Source organism: Rousettus aegyptiacus, unplaced genomic scaffold (genome assembly GCF_014176215.1).
Source record: "Rousettus aegyptiacus isolate mRouAeg1 unplaced genomic scaffold, mRouAeg1.p scaffold_m13_p_11, whole genome shotgun sequence".
Taxonomy (NCBI): Eukaryota; Metazoa; Chordata; class Mammalia; order Chiroptera; family Pteropodidae; genus Rousettus; species Rousettus aegyptiacus.
This window is the reverse complement of record NW_023416286.1, coordinates 50851914-50873803: the sequence shown is the minus strand read 5'-3', so window position 1 is coordinate 50873803 and position 21890 is coordinate 50851914. Positions and strand designations below refer to the sequence as shown.

Genomic DNA, 21890 nt, shown 5'->3' with positions numbered 1-21890 from the left:
AAGGAGACAGAAAAGCAAGAAAAATTTGCAGTGGGGATGCTTTAATAGTCCATACAAAAGTGAGGCCTCTTTGGCCCAGTGAGACAGAAGTAGAGGGAAGTGGGCACATTTCAGAAATCTGTTTTAGAGGCAAAACAGGAAGGATTGGGGGCAGATTTGAATTGGAGTTTGTAGGAAGAAGACGTAAGGAAGATGATCAGATTTCTGGTCCAAACAACTGGTGGGAGGAGGCTCTGCTTTTTGAAATGGGAAACACTAAGGAAAAGCAGCTCAGTGTGGGACACGTTTATGCTTCATAATACTCACAGAAGAGGCCTAGCAAGGGAGTAAAATATGAATCAGTGGCTGACAATTCATTAATACGGGTGTGGATGAGCTGACAGGGTCAGAAAAGAGTGAGAAGAAAAGGCTGATTCTAGGTTTGGAAGAAGAACTACACTGAGCTATCAAACTGACACAGGAATTTTAGGCCAGAAAAGTTAAGGCAAATTTTCCATAGAAATGAGTCTATATTTCCTTGAAGTAAAAATTACCTTGAATTAAAAAATGCAAATGTTTTTGGTAGTGATTTCAACTGTGTGTATTCAGTTGGGCAAATATAGTACCCTACAATAATTCTCTGATTATAATACTGGGACTTTTTCTTTGCTGAAGATTTCACATGATTTTCCTCCACTCCCTTATTTTTGGTTAGTCATGAAAGTATATTTAATTTATGTTTTTCAGATAGCCCCAGAAGCAGCCCAGTGCTCAGAATATCCCACATTCACTTGATTGTTCTTAGAGATTTTCGGTGTCTGGTGACGATTGTAATGGCAAGAGCAAGAAAAATAGTTCATGCTGCTGTCAGAATAGCTGACACTTGGTATGTTCCTCGAATGTCTGCACATGAGGTACTTAACTCTTTGTGTAAGAATCACAGTCATTTTTCTAATTCCACTCAGGAAAAGTAAAAGTAAAATGGAATCTTTACTGGTTCTGTTTCTGTGTGAGACAACTGGGAGACCTCTGTTCTCTGCTGGCTTGTGAACTGCATCTGACAGATCTCTCTAGGCTTAAGTAAAAACACTGTCAAGTACAAGAACTTGACAGTTCTTGACTTTTCCTTATTTCTATAGCAAAGTGGGAAAATAACCTTCCAAACATTAATAGATATTAGTTCTCTTCATTTGTATCATTTAAATATAGGCTTAGTTAAAGTGGCAAAAATATCCAAAATGACGGTGGTCTAAATGATAAAGATATTTATTTATTTTTCTCTAATCTAGTGACATGCACAACCTGGGCCTGGCATGGTGGCCGCATGATCATCAGGGACCAGGATTCTTGTCTGGTGGAAGAGAAGGACATGCCGCTTCCTTTCCAGGGGACTTCCTACGTTTCAATGGGTAGAGTGTAGTCTGTGGCTTTACCTAGCTACAAAAGGTACTAGGCCTTATAGTCTTTATTCTTGGTGGTCATTTGCCAAGCCAGTATTCAAGAGTTATGTTATTTCACCAGAGTTTCATTTTTGAAGGCTAAAACCATGCCTTATTCTTTTTTCTACATATCCAATTGCTCCCAACAAAATACTAAGCACACTCCAGGGTTTTACTTAATGCTGAATTAATGGTTTGATTTCCCTTGATACTTTTTCTCTAGATTTGGAACAGTTAGAGATGTCTAACTGACAGAAAAAAACTTCACTTTTATGGAATGCAGCACTTTTATTGTATGTGCGTGTGCGTGCGTGAACACATGTGTATGTGTATACTGTTCTGAGTACAGGAACATTGCTAGATTCAGCACTTTATAAGAAACAATGGCATCAGAATATATGGTGTAGATCAAGTGAGAGTAGTTTTTAACTCCCTAGTGATCTATTTTAGCTTTGCCTGAGCAACATCACTCAGAGAAGACAGAAAAAAATTAGATCTTAATATAAACTTTTTAGGATCAATAATCAAAAAATTACAACTAAGTTGTTATAGCTCAGAGATGTAGTTTTGCAGCTACCACACTGCATTTTCATAGCAGGAGGAATTTATTAAACTATTGAAGTTGAGGAGATACATATTGAAAATAATGTTCCAAGAACCAGCAAAAAGCTTAGTCCTTTGGTTTCTTGAAGCTGGAGTCATGGTAGGGTTTGAATTTAAACAATAACTAACAAACTGTGCATCATCACAGATAACATTATTGACATTCCTGGAACTAAAACTTGGGATTTCTGATGTGAAATCCCAAGTGAATGTAAATAGATTAACATAGAAAGCATCATAGAGAAAAAGGCCAAGGTTGGGTCAGAAGAAGTAACGATATTTAAAAAGTGGGGAGAATAGATCAACTGTTAAGTGACATGAGAAGTAATAAAAAATTTAGAAAGAGAAATAGGAACATATAGTGTTGTGGGAAGAAAAATTAATGCTAAAATTGAAAAATCATTCTTGGTGAAGAGTGTGCAGGAACTTTTATTTAGCAATTAATTGGTTATTGGCAACTTTGGCATGACTTTGGCATCTGGTGGTATGTGTGCATGTGGGAAGGGGACAGTCAAAACCATAACACAGTGGGTAGAAGAATGAACATTGAGGTGATGAAGTGGAGAAAGCAAATAGGGATTATTTCTCATGGAAGCTTAACTATGAATGGAAGAAAGTGTTAGGAGTTGGAGGAGAATGAGGGTGATATTTTCCAGGAAACCTATCTTTCTGGGTCTAATAATTGAAGGGGTCTTGTTAAGATTGATCTTTACTGGTGTACTTGCTTCTGTCCAACTCCAGTCTAAGGCCTTAGAGGATAGATGCTCCTTTTTATTTATTTCTTTGTCCCTAGTCCTTAGCACAGTGGCTAGAACACCAGAATCTATTTGTGGAATGAATTAAGAAAGTCTTTCATGGCACTGCAATATAAAGCTGGCTATTCCAAGAATCAATCCCAAGCTTGGATCTGGTCCCTGGTGTCTTTAAGAATATTCAGTCTATAGTCCAAAAAGAATGGACATAAGTTTTAAGTTTTCATTTTTTTTTTTTAATTCTCTCAGCTGAAAAGGCACACCACCAAGTTCTTCCTCATTGCTCCTACCTACGGCTTGTGCCACTCTGCCTTCATCCTGGTGTTTTTCCCAGATTGCATACAGCAGCTGCAGCTTTCTAGCTGCACTACCAGATTAAAAATTATACTGTGCCACGTTATCATTTATCAGAAAAATTACATTCCAGCGTTGCATGTTCTGTGCTTGAGTTAAGAGAAATGGATTTGATCAGTGTTTGCCAAAGACTTTTTCTAAGAAACTTTCTTTCTTAACATCAATAATTTATATGATGCATAAAAAAAATCATGTTTATAATAATGAGTAGGCTTTTTTATGAATCTAAGAAGTCCTTACCAATGCGCACTGCAAAATAGAACAGACCTGCATTTTACTGGTATTGATTAAATAGCAATCTGCATGGACCCCTCCCCTTTTGGTTTTTAGTTCTTAGAAAGTCGGTATTTTATTCTTTGTGCAAATGAATGATGAATGACCTAAAACATATATCAAACTTCATGGTTTGTCCAGAAAAGCAGGACAAGAAACTGTAAATTGATGATCTGCCTCCCTGTGGGTCAAATAACTTATGACCTGTCAACTAGTGAATGAAATGCTATGCTTAAGAAGGAGTATTATGGTGGTAATGTGCAGATGTTTCTCACATTGAAAAATGGGTTTATTAATGGCCTGCTTATGAGGAAAGTTCTAATCTGGGATTCTGTTACTGTGCATATTTAACAAGTCAGCTGTTGAAGATCCATGAGACTCAGATTTAGAATTGAGTGCTAATCAATTTTTGGTTTTGCTCTGTCCACAGCTAAGAGGAGGAGGGTTGCAAAACTCAGAAACCTCACTCAGAATATCGATTTTATTTTATTTTATTTTATTTTATTTTATTTTATTTTATTTTATTTTATTTTATTTTTGTCACTGGTAATCTAGTGGGAAGAAATACACATATATTCTCCTTGTTTTCTGTTTGGCCCTACTTTTGCATAATTTTCAAGGAGTGCAGAGATGGAAACAGTATTAGATCATTTGTGTCATTGCAAGATGATAGTTACATGCCAAGATTATGCAACTAGTGTTTATCACTAAAATTCAAATTAATAGATCTGTAATAGGGGAAGCACACATCAACACTAACTTCTTAAGAAAAAGATTAAAAATTTTAGGGCTAATGATCAGTTAGTTTTTTTGTAATTATATGTAATTATATTTTTTTGTAATTATATGACTAGCTTTATACCTTTTTTGATATAACTCTTGAATTAGATTCTGTATGACTGAACTGACAGACTAAGGTGGGAAAATATTTGATATCACATTTAAGTAAGTATATGATGGTCACCATAAAAGTAGCCATATCAAGGAGTCTGCCGTATATATTTTGAATGCCTTATTTTTATGGATTTTTTTTTTTTTTTTGTGGCAAAGCTAGTATTTTGTAAATAATTAAATAATAGTAGTTCCTATGTAAAAGGAGGATATTGGAAAATTATTATTTTGTCCATTTGGGAAAAGCCTTAATTTTGCTAATGATTGCACTTGAAGGTATCACCCACAAGAAATGAGCCTGGCATGACCAAGGAACACATTGAAGGACTGTAGTACGTGGTAGAATTGACAGTTCTGCTCCATAAGAAAGAGGTTATTTAGAACTTGTGTGATTCTAAACAGTTGTTAAGTCTCAGTTCTGTTAAAGGCTAGAAAATTGGAGCTTTTTTGCCACTCATAGAAAAGAGACATCTAATAATTTTTTTGTAACAGTATAATTCTTTATTTAGGAATACACTATTCTCGTTTTTTCACCTGTTTCCATATTCATTGTAAATGGAATGTTGTAAAGTGTCTATTTCTGAAGAGCCAGTCGCTCTTAGAAACTAAAGTGAAATAGCTTAATTGGATCAGAAATGTAAAGTGTTCTGTTTTTCCAAAAACATAACTATTCTAAGAATGTAGTTTCAACGTCAATTAGCCAAGAAAGGAAAGGTTCCGTCTTACAGTTATAGCAAAATTTAAATTTCCTACATGTTAAAAGTGATAAAGCTTAATTGTATTACTCAAAATACATCTAAGTGGAAATTTGAAGATTAAGGAAAATTTCAGGTGAGAAAAATATTAAGATAGAGTGGATGTTGTTTGCATTTGACATGGCCTGAGACTTGTTAAGAAGACTACATAAATTCCAAAGGGGAATTGGCATTATTGAGTGCTAGTCACTCATAATTTTTCAATATCCTTATCATTGCCTATTTGCCACAATATTATTCAGATCAAAAGCGGGAAACTGAAGTAACAATTTACACATTTTCTACAAGTGACTTTAAAGACCTATACTATATTTACTAATTATACATCTTTAGATATTTGTATAGACACTAACATTAGCATAAGTATAGATAGACACAATGTTCTATAAGGAATGTATCTGATGCACTGTAATATTTAATAGAGAATTTATTTAACCACTAGGCTATTTTATTCCATATTTTTAAATTTATGCTTTAAAGGTCATGGGTTCAACATTTTCTTTCATCTTTCTTTTGAACATTTTATAATGAAAAGATTTCCAACATACTTCAAAATAGAGATACTATAAAAAAACCTTCAGAAACTCAATATTTAACAATTAATATTTATTTCTTAACAAAAGAGTTATTGGGGTTTTTGGTTCTGTGACTTTTCTTCAATGTCTCAAATGCTATAGTATCCCTTGAAATGAGTTAAATATACAAATTTATCCTTGGGATAAGTCTTTATTTTGAAATCGTATCTACAAATTCCTAGGAAATAGTAAATACATGGGAGTTTATACAAATGTTACTGTGGATGTTTTTAAAAGATATCAAAACATTTTATATAACAATAAAGAGAAAACTGATTATCCATAAAATTTTTAATAATATTCTTGAGAAACAGTTTTCTATAGCTGGAGTAAAGGTGTGAATCAGAGAGAATTACGATGAAGCTCGTTTGCATTTTATGCCATTATTAATTTTTAAACAAGTTATTAATTGTCACCTTAAGATTTTGTTATGTAACAAATGTGATTTTTTTTATGAGTATGTTAACGTCAACCTGAAGATAGATGTGTGCAGATGAAACATTGTTTAGTATCCACAGAAAGCAGATGTTTGATTTTCCCCCAAAATATCATGCTTACTTTTTTTTTAATACATAGTATTTTTCAATATCAGCTATCACAAGCCTTTTCTTATGCAAAGTATCAAATGAATATTTGAGAAAGATAAGGAAAGTCATTACTGAGTGAATAAAATAAAGAATGATTTCTAAGGAAGGTTTATTTGAAGAAAGAAACTATTGATTGTTTAAAGTTTAATTACAATTATCTATGTTTACTGTGACTGGAAAGAAAGCAGTAATACCCACTAAGTAATTTCAGCATATTTTAAGGTTAATATACCTTTATACCTTTATAAAATGAGATCTTATTTTAGCAAAATGGAATCCTAGATTCTCTTCTTTGACCACAATAAATGTACCAGGCAGATTGATTACTTTCAGTTAATACTTTTATCATATACTTTATTAAAGAATTTTATACATTCTTTAGTTTTATTTTTTTACATCCAGTACTATACATTGTTAGATTTTTAATGGTTTTAAGCACATGTGTATTAATGTGTTTAAATTAATATTTTAATTTGTGATCTAATTTATTATAGGAAGAACATAGGGATCAGTTCTCATCCTCAATTGATCTTCCTTTGATAGAGGACAGATCTCCAGAGGTCTCCCAATCATGTAATACCTTAGATATTAAATGAGAATAAATGGAATTGTTGAGTCATATTTTAGATAAAAAGAGCAGTGGAAGAGCATGGCAGTGGGGTAGTGCATGGCAGTGACCAAGACCTGACACGCCGGGTCAGAACTGAGTTTGGGGTCCGATTTTCCCACTTTCTGTGTGCTCAGACAACCTTCTTAGCTTTCAAGAAATGGAGATATCTACCTTATAGTTTCCGTGAGGACCAAATGTGAAAATGTATGGATAGCGTCTGCCGCACCATAATCTCTCAAATATACTGGTGGTAAAGGTTGCTGTGATGTTGGGATTGTGGCCCTTGGCCATGATGGAACGACTTTCTAGCTGTGCTGTGCCACCATTTTTCTGCATGAGTGTATCCTTTCATAGGGTCAAGCCACCCAGGTCTGAGGGTGTTCAGACTCTGTGTGAAAATGGGATTGCTGAGAGAAGTGAGGTCAGAGGCAGCCTAGAAGTGGCCCACAGTAGTGGCATTTGCATGGCTGAGAGTTCTGGAGGCAGCTACAGCCACTTCTGGCCAGGAGCTGTCAGGGCTGCTCTCGTAGCACATGGTACACAGCAGACAGCCATCCATCTTTTATTCTGGTTTCTCGTTATAAGGAAACTGAAGCTGCTCTCTTGGGGGGCTCTTTTGAAAATAGGATTTTCTGGGGCAGTTAGTTTTAGGGTGTTGAAACTATGTCAAGATGACCCTGAAAGTGCTTTTAAGTTTAAGAAAGACCTTTAAAGTTTAATTATAATCTATGTTTATTGTGATTCTAAAATGTACAATAATATCTATTGTGTAATGTGACAGAGTTATATCATGGTGAAAAGATTTATCTCAGAGAAATCTCTCTGTCACACACATACACACACCCACGCACAACCACACACACAGAGTCCCAAATGTAGCTTATTATAAAGCCTAGCTAGCACTTGACAAGTGCTAGATGTTTATTTTCTTTATTTGCTTCCTGAATGTTTAGTGAAGATAATACTCTCTGAAGTAGCATTTGAGTAGTAACTGAAGCCCAAAGAGTTCAACTGTACGATATGTCATAGTCTCTGTTCCTTTCATTACAATGCTGATACAACACAGACACCCCTGTCCCCAGTGGAGATGGGAACCTTGTGTTTCCCTTCTCACTTCATTTTTGTTTCTCAGTATAATAAAAAGAATAGGGTTTTGTATTTGTAGTACATATTTCATATCTGATATTCAAATCACTCAAGAAAGAGAATTGTATGAGGTTGGTAAATGGTAAATGTTACTCCTTCTCCAAAATAAAGGCAGAGAACAAAATCAGATGTGGCTCAGAATCACTTAGCAATCTCATATCAGGGCTCCAAACAAAACCCAGGACTGTCGAGTACTGAGCCCACTGTCAGTTCACCTGTGTCTACAAGCAGTCATGTCTGTAATGTTAACAGTTGACTCTTTGGAATGGAGGGGCTCCTGATAGTACCATTTCTCAGTTTCCAAAGTATGTATATGCCCAGTATGGCTGGTTTCATGCTACTGATGGGATGACTATGAACAGAGCTGACAAAATGTACACACCATTGGCTCATGAGACCGTGTGAAATATGGCTGCTGCATACCACCCTTCACACCCAGTAAGCAAACCTTTTCGGATACTCAGTCATTTACTGGATCTTTATCAGGTCATTCTCAAAAGCAACACAATCTACTATAGCAGTTATAAAGGAGTAGGGCATATGGTATCTGTCATCCAAGAGCTTAGAAATCAGCTCAGTAAACGGGCTGTATGAGGGAAGATATCATGATACAATGAGGTGTATCATAGCAATGCTGAGGTGACCAAGGCCACTTAAGCTGGATGAGTAGTGCTTTGACTGGTAGCAGAGTTTGAGTGAGTGGAACTCTTCAATGTACAGTTCCCATCCTTTTTTTTTTAAATTTGGATCATTATTTTGAATTTGTCATATAGTTCAGATGCCACTTCATTTAAACTTCCCAAGGGATGGCATGGTTTTGAGGAGAGCTGTGAGTCCCCAGAAGGTGTAGGTTAAAAAGCTGATTTGTTACCTTCACATAGAAGGTGTTGGGCGGGTCCCTAAATGTCTTCACTTACCCAAGCCCAAATTTTCTTCATATGTGAAATATATGAGGTACTCCTTTACAAAAATTGTGGTCTACTTTTAATGCTTTGAGGAAAAGAGATGTCTTCAAATGATAAAAATTATTTTACAAGTTACTATGCTGTAAGGCTGCTGCATTTGACAACGATGCGATGACGGTGGTGGTGGTGATGATGGAGATGTTGGTTGGGATTATAAGGTGGATGATGATGTGGGTGATAAGGATGGTGATTATAATGATGGTGATGGCGGGGTGGTGTTGACAGTGCAGGCAGCAGTGATGATGATGACTGGGATCTTAATAAATGCTCTCACTTCAGCTGCCACCTCAGTCTTTTAGGTTCAAAATTAGCAAATGGAGTTTCTTGAGAATTCATTAATTGTTGTAACTAGTTGCGCTAGTGTTCATTGGTATAATAAAATGGACAGGGAACTCCAACATATGCATTCCTTCTTGTGCATGGGTACTGAGGTGCTAGTCTCCATTGTTTGGGAGAAAGCTCTGATGGCCCCAGACCAACTGCAGAGTAATATCATTTAGAACTTGGAGATTTACCCACCTGCTATACTTCTCTCTTCTTTTTGACTATCCTTAGTGTTTTAAAATAGTTTATAAGGTCAAAAAAAAAAAAAAAAAAAAAAGGAAAGGAAAGGAAATGATCTGAAAAGAGATTCTGTCCTATACAGAAAAATACACTTCTTCGGGAAAAAATGTTATCTAATATTTACGTGGATCCTGTCCCTACTATTCCTAACATGGTTTCATGCCTACCGCATGAAATATTAAATAAACAAAACCTGGGTGAGGGACTAGGTGTGAAAGGGTGATTAACATCTGTAGTCAGTATATGTCTATAAAGTGTTGCACATATGGCTTTCTTACCAAATAAACACTTCGTTTATACTTTAACATATGCAGTAATTATACTTTATTTTCATTCCCCATCACAATCTCATTTTAAAAATATAACTACGGTTTTGAAAAACTACCTTTTTTTCATTAGAAACTTTTAAGGACTGAATTCTGTCTTGGTTATTTCCACAAACAATGCCAGATTCTATTGGAGATTTGTGAATGTAATGTGTGTGTATGTATGTGCAAGTGTGTGTGTGTGTGCAAGTGCATGAATTCATGCTCACGTACATGCACTTTTATCAACAATGATTCATTTTATTTAGGAGAAAATGGTAGAGTAATCAATCATAATAAATGTTATACCATGACAATACATCCCAATGCCAAGTACACCCTGAAATAGAAATCGGAGTTTTAAGTGGTTGTTTTTGTTGGCTAGGAATGGCCCAGAATAACTGTCTTTTTCCTTGCAAAGATTAAGCTATAAGGTGTGATAATTTCTTATTGGTTCCAGTTTATTTGCTATCAACTGGTTTCTTTTTTCTCATATGTTACATTCTCCTTGTGCAGATTTTCAGGCTTGGTGGTGAAATCAGAGCTCTCTTGAGGAGCTAATATTGCCTAATGTAAATGGTTGTAAATTCTGTGTGTTTATGGGGTCATATCAACCAGGAATTTTATAGCTATTAACAAGAAAATAAATACTACATATTCTAATTATGAATTTTAGCTCATCTACTAACCTTGAAAACGTTTGGCGTACAAACAAACATTTCTCTTGGCATAGAAGATCTGAACTTGAAAGGTTTATTTATATTTTGAGCTATGTAAGATAATTCATAATGAATTATAGTTTATGTAGTATGATTTTTAACGTAATAATATTTTACCTTATTATGTAAGTTATAGTATATAAGTAAGCTTGTAATTTTATACTTTTGATTGCTGTAGAGGACTTAAAATACTAAAATTCTCAGAACTTGGAATATAGTCCCATTAGCTCAAATATACTTTTATGTCTCTCATGAGTGTGTTACAATTTTTCTCATATAGATTTTAGAAATTTTTATATATATATCATATATTAGCTAATTATATATAATAATATATATAATTATATATATAATAATTATATATAATTATTAGCTAATTATATATAAATATATATAATATATTTATATAATCATATAATCATATAAATATATTATATATATATAATTAGCTAATATATGTTGACATATAAGTCAAAGGTTTGAATGAATATATATGTATATTTATGATATACTCACTGTTCACACATTTGTAAGATACTTTTTCTATAATGTGAAGCATAGTACATTTCTTTGTTTACTGTCTGTTTCTATGCATAAAAATTTATATTTTAAGGCCCTCTAGAGTTTTTCATGGTATGTGGCACATAAGAAATACTGAGAATATACTTGTTTAATAAATAAAAGTAGATATAGGTAAACTTCTTTCATCTCCCCAACCATTCCCCTCTCAAACACATCTCTACTTTTAGACGAGGTCTTGGATATTTTCATAATTTGTCTTTACCTATATTTAAATGAAGTTTATTATAAGTAACATTGAGCAAATAAATTCTAGAGCTGAAATTACGAACTGGAAACTCATATTGTCTTTAGCAAACATCTTTGTTCTTTCCTGAACAAAGTTTAATAAACCTCTATTTTAGTTAAGTGGTGCCCACCTGAGCTCTGTGGTTATATCTGACTTCCTTGGACAGAATGGCAGAGCAGGTGGCCCAAGTTTCTGTTGTCCAATATGAATGACCACAGCCAAGGGCAGCCAGGTGGTCCCTACTGAAGGCCCAGACATTCTCTAGCTCACCACAGTCACAGTCTCTACTCTCTTTTGCCCCTTCACCTGGATTCTTTTACTCCTCATTCATCCCTTTTAGCCTTTGAAAGTATTTGCATTTTCTGTCTGAATTCAGTGGTTCATTGTTTGCACAAAACAAAGAAAATCTGGCATCTATTGAGAGTCTCCCAGGGGTCAGAGAGCTCTTTTAATACTACCTCATTTAATTCTCATAATAACCCTGTAGGGCAAGCCTTATTTATGTGTTTCAGATAAAACAACAATAAAACAGAACCAAAACAAAACCCAGATTCATTTCCAAGGTATACTTTCAATAACACCATTTCATGCACAGTGGTAGTTATAGCTTAAATATTTAACTGAGGGCACTGATTTCATTCATTATAAAGTTAGTGGGTTTTTAGCTTCTGAAAACCTTGTAAATGAATTCTTGAGCATTATTAAGTTACTCAAAAACATGTATTTACTGAGCCTCTTTTTATTCTCAGTACCCAATGTAATTCCCTCTGCACTTTATACATCCAATAAAGAGCTGTTAAAACTTATTCTGTGATCAGAAAGGCAGACACGTGAAGCATTTTAGTTCTGAAAAGGTACTATATCATGATAAATATGTGGGTCACATCGTTGGTTACTCTGTCCATATGTGAACTTTTTAAATAAGAGTTTTCTGGACATAGAGAAAGCCACCACAAGCAAGGTGGGAGAGCATGGAGAGACTAAGCAGATTCGAATTTAACCTCAATCAAATGAGTCTGGCAAAGTTTTCATGAAACGAGTTGTTTACCTTAGTATCCAAGAAAAGGACTTGGAGTGCGATGAACTGTTCATTGTATGAATGAAACCACGAAAGTGAGAGCACAGGGCCCGGTGAGGCCCATGTGGTTACCCATTTTGAACAGAAGGCAGTGGGTCAGGGAACTTTTATGAAAAACTTTTAAATCGGTGATCAGTGTCTTTAATTCTTTATTATCATCTCTGTCCTCATTCTACTGGACTTCAGACTGACATAATTAATGCAGCCTTCCACAAGTTATTCATACTCCACTCATCAGCTTCTGCCTTAAGTCAGTTTCTCCTTTTGCATACTCTTGCTTAGCGCTAGCAACTTACAGTAGAAATATGCTTAACTGTGTTTTTTCACCTTATTCCCACTGTCCAGCTTCTATGTCAAATCTTTATCTTGTACCTAGACATAGCAACAGCTCCCCAACTAGTTTTCTGTCTCTAGTTTCAAAGTCATCCACCACAGTCATAGTTATCTACTTTAAACACAAATCATTCTCCTGCATAAAGCCTTCAATGATTCTCCATCCTAAAAATTAAATACTAACTTCTTTGCAGTGAGGAGAGACATTTAGCCACTGCCCAGCCTTCTCTGTGGCTTCTCACTTCCTCATTCATACCTTCTATGTCATCAAAGATGGACTGTTTCTCATTTCCCCTGCACACACTACTCTATCCTCAACTCATTCCTTATCCCTACTCTTTATGCAGTTAATTATTGTTCATCCATTAAGAATAGTTTGTTTATCTCATTATCCAGATAGATTTGACTACCCTGCCATTCTCCTTTCCAACTTAAATTATGTGCTTCACTTTTATAATTTTGAAAAAAATTAATATGTGTGTATATGCATCATATACATATACATATATACATATAAAATAGTCTATATAGACACAGCAATATCATCCGCCTAGACTGCGATATTCTTGAGGGCAGGAATTTGAGGAGTGTCTTATTGATTACTAGATTCCCATATGTGGCAGGAAGAATAATTCCCACAAATGTCTAAATCCTAATCCTTAGAACCTGTGAATATGTTACCTCACATGGCAAAAGGGACTTTGCAGGTGCGATTGAGAGATTAGGAGATACTGCATGGCTGGCTTCAAAGATGGAGGAAGGACCCGGAAATCAGGAAATGTAGGCAGCCTCTAGAAGTTGGGAAAAGCAAAAGGACAGACTTTTCTCTGGATCCTCCAGAATGAACACAACACTAGTGACACTGGGCTTTTCTCCCCCCAGTAAAATCAGTGTTAGATTTCTGAACTCCAGGAATATAAAATAATCAATTTGTGTCATTTTACATCAAGTTTGTAATAATTTGTTGTAGTAACAAAGGGAAACCAACACAAAATATATAGGGGAGAAAGTTAGTAAATACTCGATGTGTAAGTAAACGGATGATAGAATGGAGTATATGATGGACTATGTTACATTTTAAATTAAATGCATGGGGGGAAGCCAGTCCTTAGGGGATAGAATTATATTGCTGGGGTAGTGGGATGGGGGAGAGGGAAGAAGGCTGATGCTGCCAGGTGCCCGAGACTGAAAACTTTCAGACCATTGAAATAATGGAAATGTTATTTTAAAAAAAATAACAATAAAACCACAACCCAACTCCCATACACTAGAAGACACTAGAAAGTGATTAAAGGTTAAATTTTTTTTAGGATGTGGAATAATAGGAACTCTCATTCATTGCTGGTGGGGATGTAAAATGATACAGTCACTTCGGAAGACAGTTTGGTGGTTTCTTATAAAACTAAACATACTCTTAGCATACAATCCAGCCATTGTACTCCTTGCTATTTACCCAAAGGAGTTAAGAACTTATATTCACACAAAAACCTGCATATGGATGTTTATAGCAGCTTTATTCATAATTGCCAAAACTTGGAAGCTCCCAAGATGTTCTTTAGCAGATGAATGGCTAAATAAAAAGTGGTACATCCAGACGATGGATTGTTGGCCAGTTCTAAAAAGAAAGGAGCTATCAACTCATGAAAAGATATGGAGGAGCCTTAAATGCATATTACTAAGCTAAAGAAGCCAATCTGTAAAGGACACATACATACTCTATGATTCCAACTATATGACATTATGAAAAATTATAGAGGCAGTGAAAAGATCAGTGGTGGCTAAGAGTTGGAGCAGGGGAAGGATAAATAGGCAGGTCATAGAGGATTTTTAGGGCAGTGAAAATATTCTTTATGATACTGTAACAGTAGATGCATGTCTTTATACATTTTCCTAAACCCTCAGAATGTACAACTCTGAGAGTCAACTATGGACTTTGGGTGGTTATGTTGTGTCGATTCAGGTACTTCAATTGTAACAAGGCGCCTCTCTAGTGGGAGAAGTTAATAATGGGGAAGGCTATGCATTGTGGAGGTAGGGGGTATGTGGGAAATCTCTGTACCCTTCCTTCAGTTTTACTGTTAACCTAAAACTGCTCTAAAAAAATCTTAAAATGCTAATTAGAAAAAAACAAATTTGACTTAAAATAAAAGCTCATTTGGGTAATACTGCAAAATAGAAGGAATAACCATGAGCCCATTTCCTGCAGTGAACTTTGGTGCAGACTCTCTGGCCCCTCCCTGGGCAAGATATTCTGGATTTCTGTCTTTGGTGGTCTCCCCACGCAGTTGGAACTGAATACGGCTCTGTTTCATCTTCAAGCTGCTGATGGGGCCAGCTGGCTGGCAGACCATCTCACTGTCTTTGTGCACTCACGACCTCAATTGCTGATGGGCAAGGAATGGAGCATTTGAGCAATGAGGAGAGACAGCAGTCCTCTGGGACAGTTTAGCCACTGGCGACACCATTCCTCTCCATCTGCTATTTGACAGAGCTGCTGGGGTGCCACTTGCAGTGGCGTCAGCCCTTTGGCAGCTGTGCACATGGTCTTGGAAAGCACAGAAGTCTTTGCTGTTGCCTGGTAGTTCAACCCGACTGTACCCTTGAGCTTTTAACTCAAATATCACTTGTGGGTAAAGATACCGAGCATGTATGCTCAAGTAATGTCAGAAATTATCCCCTAAGTGTTATTGACACTTGGCTCAGACTTAAGACTTTGAACCTGAAAATGGAGTCTTTTGTTCTTTAAAGAAAATATAAAAATAGTTTTCCTCTCACCTGCTAGAGTACAAACAAAATTTAGAAAGCAAGCTGGCGATGTTAAATCTGCTGTTTGTATTCTGTCATGACTTTTAACTAAGGCAAATAATATTGAATAATTTATAGTACTTACAGATTATTTAAGCTATAATGTCTGTGGATCTGTAATATAAATAAACTAAATTGAAAGAGGAAAGTAATGATTACCATTTGTCTTTATTTTATTATACTTACCAGAGCTATTCTTCTCTTTTAAATTTGCTTTTTCAATTAAAAAAAAATATCAAATCCCTGCTAATGCTTTGAAAATGAATTATTGCATTTAGGACAAAAGCATCCCATTATTTTTCTCTTTTATTCTTTGCCAGAAATGTTAACTTGTTCTTTTGGAATGCATCTTACAAAGAAATACTGTAACCACAGGCATGATTAAAAAATGCACCTAATATTTTATGCATTTGATAAATACCAGTGTCAGGAACTCCATGCTTCGTAGCACTTGGCATTGTGTCTGTGCCTTTTTATGGAAACTTCTTGGGTTTGTAACCAAGATAACATTGTCACCTTTGGTAGAGCAGCTCCTCCTTACTTAGTCTTTATTTTTCTACTGGACTTGTGCAGTACCACCTTAACTGTCTTTTCTACCTCTAGTTTGGTTCCCCTCCAGGTCATTCTCTATAGTTATTCCAGAATTATTCCACACATCCTCTTACTTTTGCTCTGTAAAATCTCTCCACAATTCTGCATTGCCTAGAGGATAAATTCTTCACCCTTAAGCTTTATAGAAAAGGTCTTTTATGATTTGATCCCTATTTTTTCTCAACTTATCTCTCATCACTCTACAACTAACATCTAATATTCGAGCACACTAAATTTCCTTTGTTTTCTGCATAGTTACTATTATTTGGGGAGTAATCTTGATGCAAGGTTAGCTTCCAAATGCACTGCCACCTGGGCTATTCCAGAGAATGCAGAACAGAAAAGCTCATACATCAAATTAAAATGTCTAAATCGCTCTGTTTACCGACTTAATTTAAAACACACAGCAAGAGCAAGGGGAAAGAGATAAGAGTAATGTGTATAGGATAAGGTATAGGCAAGTAGAGGACTATACTACTTGAGCCCTGGGAAGCATGATGATGATGATGATGATGATGATGATGATGACGACGATGACCACGTCGATGACATTATGAGGATCTGAATAAAGGTTTGAGCTAAGGCCCATAGATAGAAGATGCCCTGGGCCAATGCCACATGCTTCCTATATCAGAGAGCAGGTTCACCTGGCCGCGGCTATCGTTTACTCATTAGCCTGGTAAACAGACAGGGGCTTTCTGTGCTTTTCTTGGCTTGACACATGTGGGACTAGAATGGGAGCAAACGGGGTGTCACCGGTGGCTAATTAGATTTGGGTGACAGACTCGTAAGCCCATAAGTGACAAGATAATGGGTTAGTTCTGCCATTGTTACTATGCATACACAATACTCGTTTGCTGAAACACGTTTTATTTTTATTTATTTCTTCTATCTGTGGCATGTCTTACAGCTCACTGACATTCTCAGTGTTGCCTGTGTTGAACTGGTTTCCTGTTTACACATTACCTATACTCAACATATCCCACGCACGTTGCCTTTATCTACCAGCTTACCTACAAATTACCAACTTACCTATAGTTTACATTGAACCCTTTTTATGAGTTCGTTTAACCTCTTTGGGTATCTTGACCTTATAGAAGAATATTCTCATATTCTCAAGTGCATTTCCTCCAATATGTCCCTTACAGCTATGCACTATGTTGTGCCCTCGTGACCTAGGTCCTCCCTCCTACCATATCTTCTGCCTTCCATTCACCAGGCTAATTTTCATTCCCCTTTCAAGGTCCAGTTCTTGTTTCTCCTCTCTAGGCAGCTTCCATGAGCCTGCCAGTCTGGATTAGAATCCCCAGAGATAATGCTGCTTTTGTCTGTATCTGTCATAGCATTTAATCATAGTTTACTATAATTCCACACTTACTGTTTCATTCTTTCACATTACACTGGAAATAGCTTTGGGTAGAATTTTTTTTTTTTTTAATCTGTTGGTATTATGAGTTATCCCAGGCTGAGCTAGTTATTCCCATGGGGTATATCGGTTTTGGTGGTGATAACAGCATTTTTGTAGTTTTGCTTCCAACCCCAGTTGCAATTATTCTGGTTCCACTTAAAGACAGCACCTTTCTCATTATTTAAGAAATCTCCGAGAGGTATCTCATGTGGTTTTTATTGCACAGTCTTCTCAGCCACCCCATGGAGTGTGCCATTACACTTTTATTCTTTTCTTGGTTTGTCACGTCATCTGCTGCTGACGACTTTGGTGCCTTGAGAAATAAGAAAAAATGTGGTTCGAAACTGTTCCAACGCTGAAGGTGCTGGTTCTGAAATCGAGGTTCGTTATCCCCATTGTACTCCAATGTCCCAGAGATACTGTGCTCTTTCAAAGTCACTGTAACTTTGATTTTCCTTGATGTGTCATATGAAGCTCCTGGCGGGGAGGTCTCTGTATTTTGGAGCAAATATCTTCTTTATTTTATACGCTCTTGATGGATCCACTTCACTGATATCTTGACTTGCTAACAAATTACAGAAATTTACACTATGGCAATACTTCTTCATGAAAATTTTCTATTGTGACCTCTGTGATAATTTCCTGTCATGTTACTCTGACCTTTTATCTGTTTGTTTGTTTTGGCCTCTTTCTCTGAGTTTGAGGTCAGGGCTCATCTCCCAAACTTTTTTATAACACCTGTCTTGGAGGTCATCTATCTGTTTTTTTGTTTGTTTGTTTTGAGTTGCTCCCATTAGGATATTGGCTCCCTATTCTAAATTGTTTCTCCATCTCATTTGAGCACTAGTCATGTTCTTATTTTTGTCTACTTTTGGGGAGGGAAGTTTTAATATTTTCCAGTGTCCACTAGTTTCTCTAATCTATATCTATCATCTTTGGTTTGAAAACGTGTTGCCTCCACTCATTTTTTGGTGGTAGAGTCTCATAAATGTTAAAGAGATTATGATATTATCTAACAAATGCAAACTTCTCAAGTGTTACAGAAATATAATTTATGTACTTATTCTATTTTATTTGCTAGCATTTGAACATCCTGCCTGTGTTTTGGATTCTAATGAACAATTTTAAAAAGTAGTTGTTAATTGATTGGCTAGTTTTAAAAGAGGATCATTTAATGTTTGCACCTGTGTGCATTCCCTAAATCAATTATTCATGACTTTTTTCAGTTATTCAGCAAGTGTTTATCATGTACTTATTGTGAGCTAAAACTCTATAAGAAGTAATGTAGAGTCATAGGTACACAGGTAAGTTAAACTCAGATGCTGCTTGCCAGTGTACAAACACAATGTGAAAGGTTTCTGAGAGGCAGTGGATTTTAAATTTTTTTTTAAATCAAAATGCACATTAAGTAATACATTTAACACTGCACCCAACATTTATACACTACACTACAGGCGCGCGCACACACACACACACACACACACACACACAACTTGCAACTGAAACATAAGTATAACTTATAACTGAAAGGAAAATTTTATAAAGCAATACTTGTCTTACTGTATGAGATAGACTCTGAAGCTTAGAAACAATGCTGGTTTCTAGCCACTGAATTGGTCTCATGAACCACAGTTTGTACACCATTGTGGCTTACTTAAAGATAGGGATAGGGACAATTGCCATTGATTTCTATCCTCAAAGTGGGAAATGGTATTTTTATGATAAAATCTTAGAAGATAAGTTTTCTGTTATATAAATAAAATGGATGAAAATAGGCAAATAGGTTATTTAAAAGAAAGAGTTGAAAATTTTGCACAGCACTAACTTTTATAAAGGCAAAAAGGTTATACAAAGAAAAATATGAGTACTACAATGCATTTTCTCTTTTATTTAAATTTATTATGTATGGTAAAAACATATAAAATTATATATACATATGTAAATAAATAGGTAGATTGGTAGGTAAATGATATACACACATACGCTATCACCTAGTGGGCCTATGTGACATCTTCTGAGAATAATTAAATAATCTTTAATTATTTTTTTTCAGTTTTCTTAAAGATTCCAAATGTTAGGAGCTTTGCAGTAAAATGGGGGGGAAATGTGATTTCTGTTTTTCACAAAGAAAACTTGAATTATTCTCCTAGCAAAGATAATGATGCCGAGGTTTTGGCCTTTCCTATTCAAGGTGTTCACTGTGCCAAGTTTGCCTATTTTACTTTGGAGTCAAATTGGCTTTGGGCTTGCTGCCGGCTCCCTGACTCCCATTGAGTTTTGCCCTAGGAAAGGCCTCACTGCTCTTCTGCCCCCTCACATTTAGGAGAGGGCTTAGCATGAGCACAGGCACCTTTTGTCATACTTTCTCTGCTCTGCTTTGAATCAGAGGGCAGAGCTACTAACTGCTGACTGAGGACCCTCAACAGAGTTTTCTCCCCAGACTTGCAGCTGTAGAGAGGTGCACACAGTGGAGACTCCAAAAGGTGTTGGCAGTTAAAATCTGTGTCTGAGGGAAGAAATAAGGGAGGGAGACATTCATTGTCTCACAGCTAAAGCCACTCCACCCACCGCAGCTTCCACCGCTAGATTTTAAATGCACCTGCCCTCTGGAGATTTTCCTAGCGTGGTTGACAGAGCTGTCCCCTCCTTCTTGCCCCTGTTGCCACCTTATAGCTTCCACTGGGTGGGGGCCTGCTGCAGAGACCCAGGGTGATGGCCCTGAGTAAAATGGTCTATAAGAGAACAGTGCAAAACTTCAAGGCAGGTATCATATCTCATTCCTTGTAATGTGGTAAACCACCACTTTTCTCACGTGTTCATGTGTTGGAAAAGCACAGGTTAGTACCTGTGGCTGCCTGTCCTTCCAGATGAATGAAACAGTGGACTGATGAGACATTGGCTTTCTCTTTACTTTGTATACATGTTCCCTCGATAGCACAGTTGCAGGTTCAATTGAATGTGACCATGTTTAGAAATAGGGTCTTTGCAAATGTAATTAGCTAAGCTGGGTCCTTAGAGCAGTCTTAATTCAATGTGACCAATGTCATTATAAGAGACATAGACAAACAGACACAGAAGAAAGATAGACATGTGAAGACCAAGGCAGGGATTGGGGTAATGCAAACCAAGAAATACCAAGGGTTGATGGCAGCCACCAGAGGCTAAGAGGAAGGCATGGAGCAGATTCTCCTTTGGAGCATGGCCCCGATGATGCATTGATTCTGGACTCTAGCCTCTAGAATGATGAGAGAATAGTGTTCTGTTATTTTAAACCACGTACTTTGTAGTACTTTGTCAATCAAAAGCTTTAATTTTAGAGAATTGCCTTTTATTTGGGAATATAACATTGTAACTAGATATTCGACCTGAAAATAAGTTTCTTAAACATTATTCAGGTAAACTACAGACCCTTTAACACTCTTAACGATGCTAATACATGTTAGTACATGTTCTTTTCTTTAGAGCTTTTAGAAAATTTTAGATATGCATTAAAATATACTCTAGCAGAAAGTACCTTAGATATGCTTTTCTTGAATTATCATTAATTGGAATTAAAATATCAGTATTAAAATCAATCTAAGAATGAGGGGAAAAGACTCATCTGTAAAAGCACAGTGTTTCAATTTGCATGAAGCAGTTCACCATATACTGGGACTTGAACAGCAGAGCTTGGCTGGCGTGTTTACCATGTTGCAGTGTTGCTATGGCAACATCAAACCAATGAATGGACCACCTCCCAGAGACAGGGAGGTGAGTAAGTGTGAAATTGATTCAGTTGTACACAGGAATATGCTCAAGCTAAATTTGTCAGGATAAAATTTCTGGTAGGAAACTGCATTTCTAACTACATAGACATGATCAATATAATATTAAATATTTACTTTGGATAGTCCAGTAAAATGGTATTTGAAAATTAAGTGAATTATGGAAATTTTATGGTTTTTGTGTATGCTTTGCACTTATTTCAGGTAACACTAATTTTATTTTTATTCATTTAAATTTGGATATTTACAGGGGAATTTTACATTGGAGAGGAATATTTAAGTTATGTACTCTTGATATTAAATTGCTTTTATTTGCTCATTTTAGATTAACATGTTTAGATAAATGACTTTTTAGGGAAACATAATGAAGTATGTTTTTATTTTAGATAACATTTGTAATTGTAAATTAAATTTTGCATTGAATATTATGAAATATAAGTAGCACAAATCAGTCAAAAATAGACAAGTTAATATTTTAATACTTAAGAAGCCCATGGTCAGGCTCTATAAAAATAATTCATTCACAAGACATATTATTTGTGTTCAGAACTCATCGTTAGCATGCAGTTATACAGTGTTACTTTGT

The 21890-nt window shown here is 35.9% G+C and overlaps 1 protein-coding gene across 2 annotated transcripts in view; it reads left to right on the top strand.

The window, feature by feature from the left end:
• Positions 1-21890, top strand: part of MYO16 (myosin XVI) — a 499709-nt gene that overhangs the window by 29085 nt on the left and 448734 nt on the right. The window contains exon 1 of one of the 2 annotated variants that reach the window (XM_016145248.2): positions 20835-21364. The exons of the other annotated variant lie outside the window; for it this stretch is intronic. The gene's annotated coding sequence lies outside the window, so the exon portion shown is untranslated. Of the gene's footprint in view, positions 1-20834; positions 21365-21890 lie in introns of those variants that run through there. 2 annotated transcript variants of the gene reach the window in all.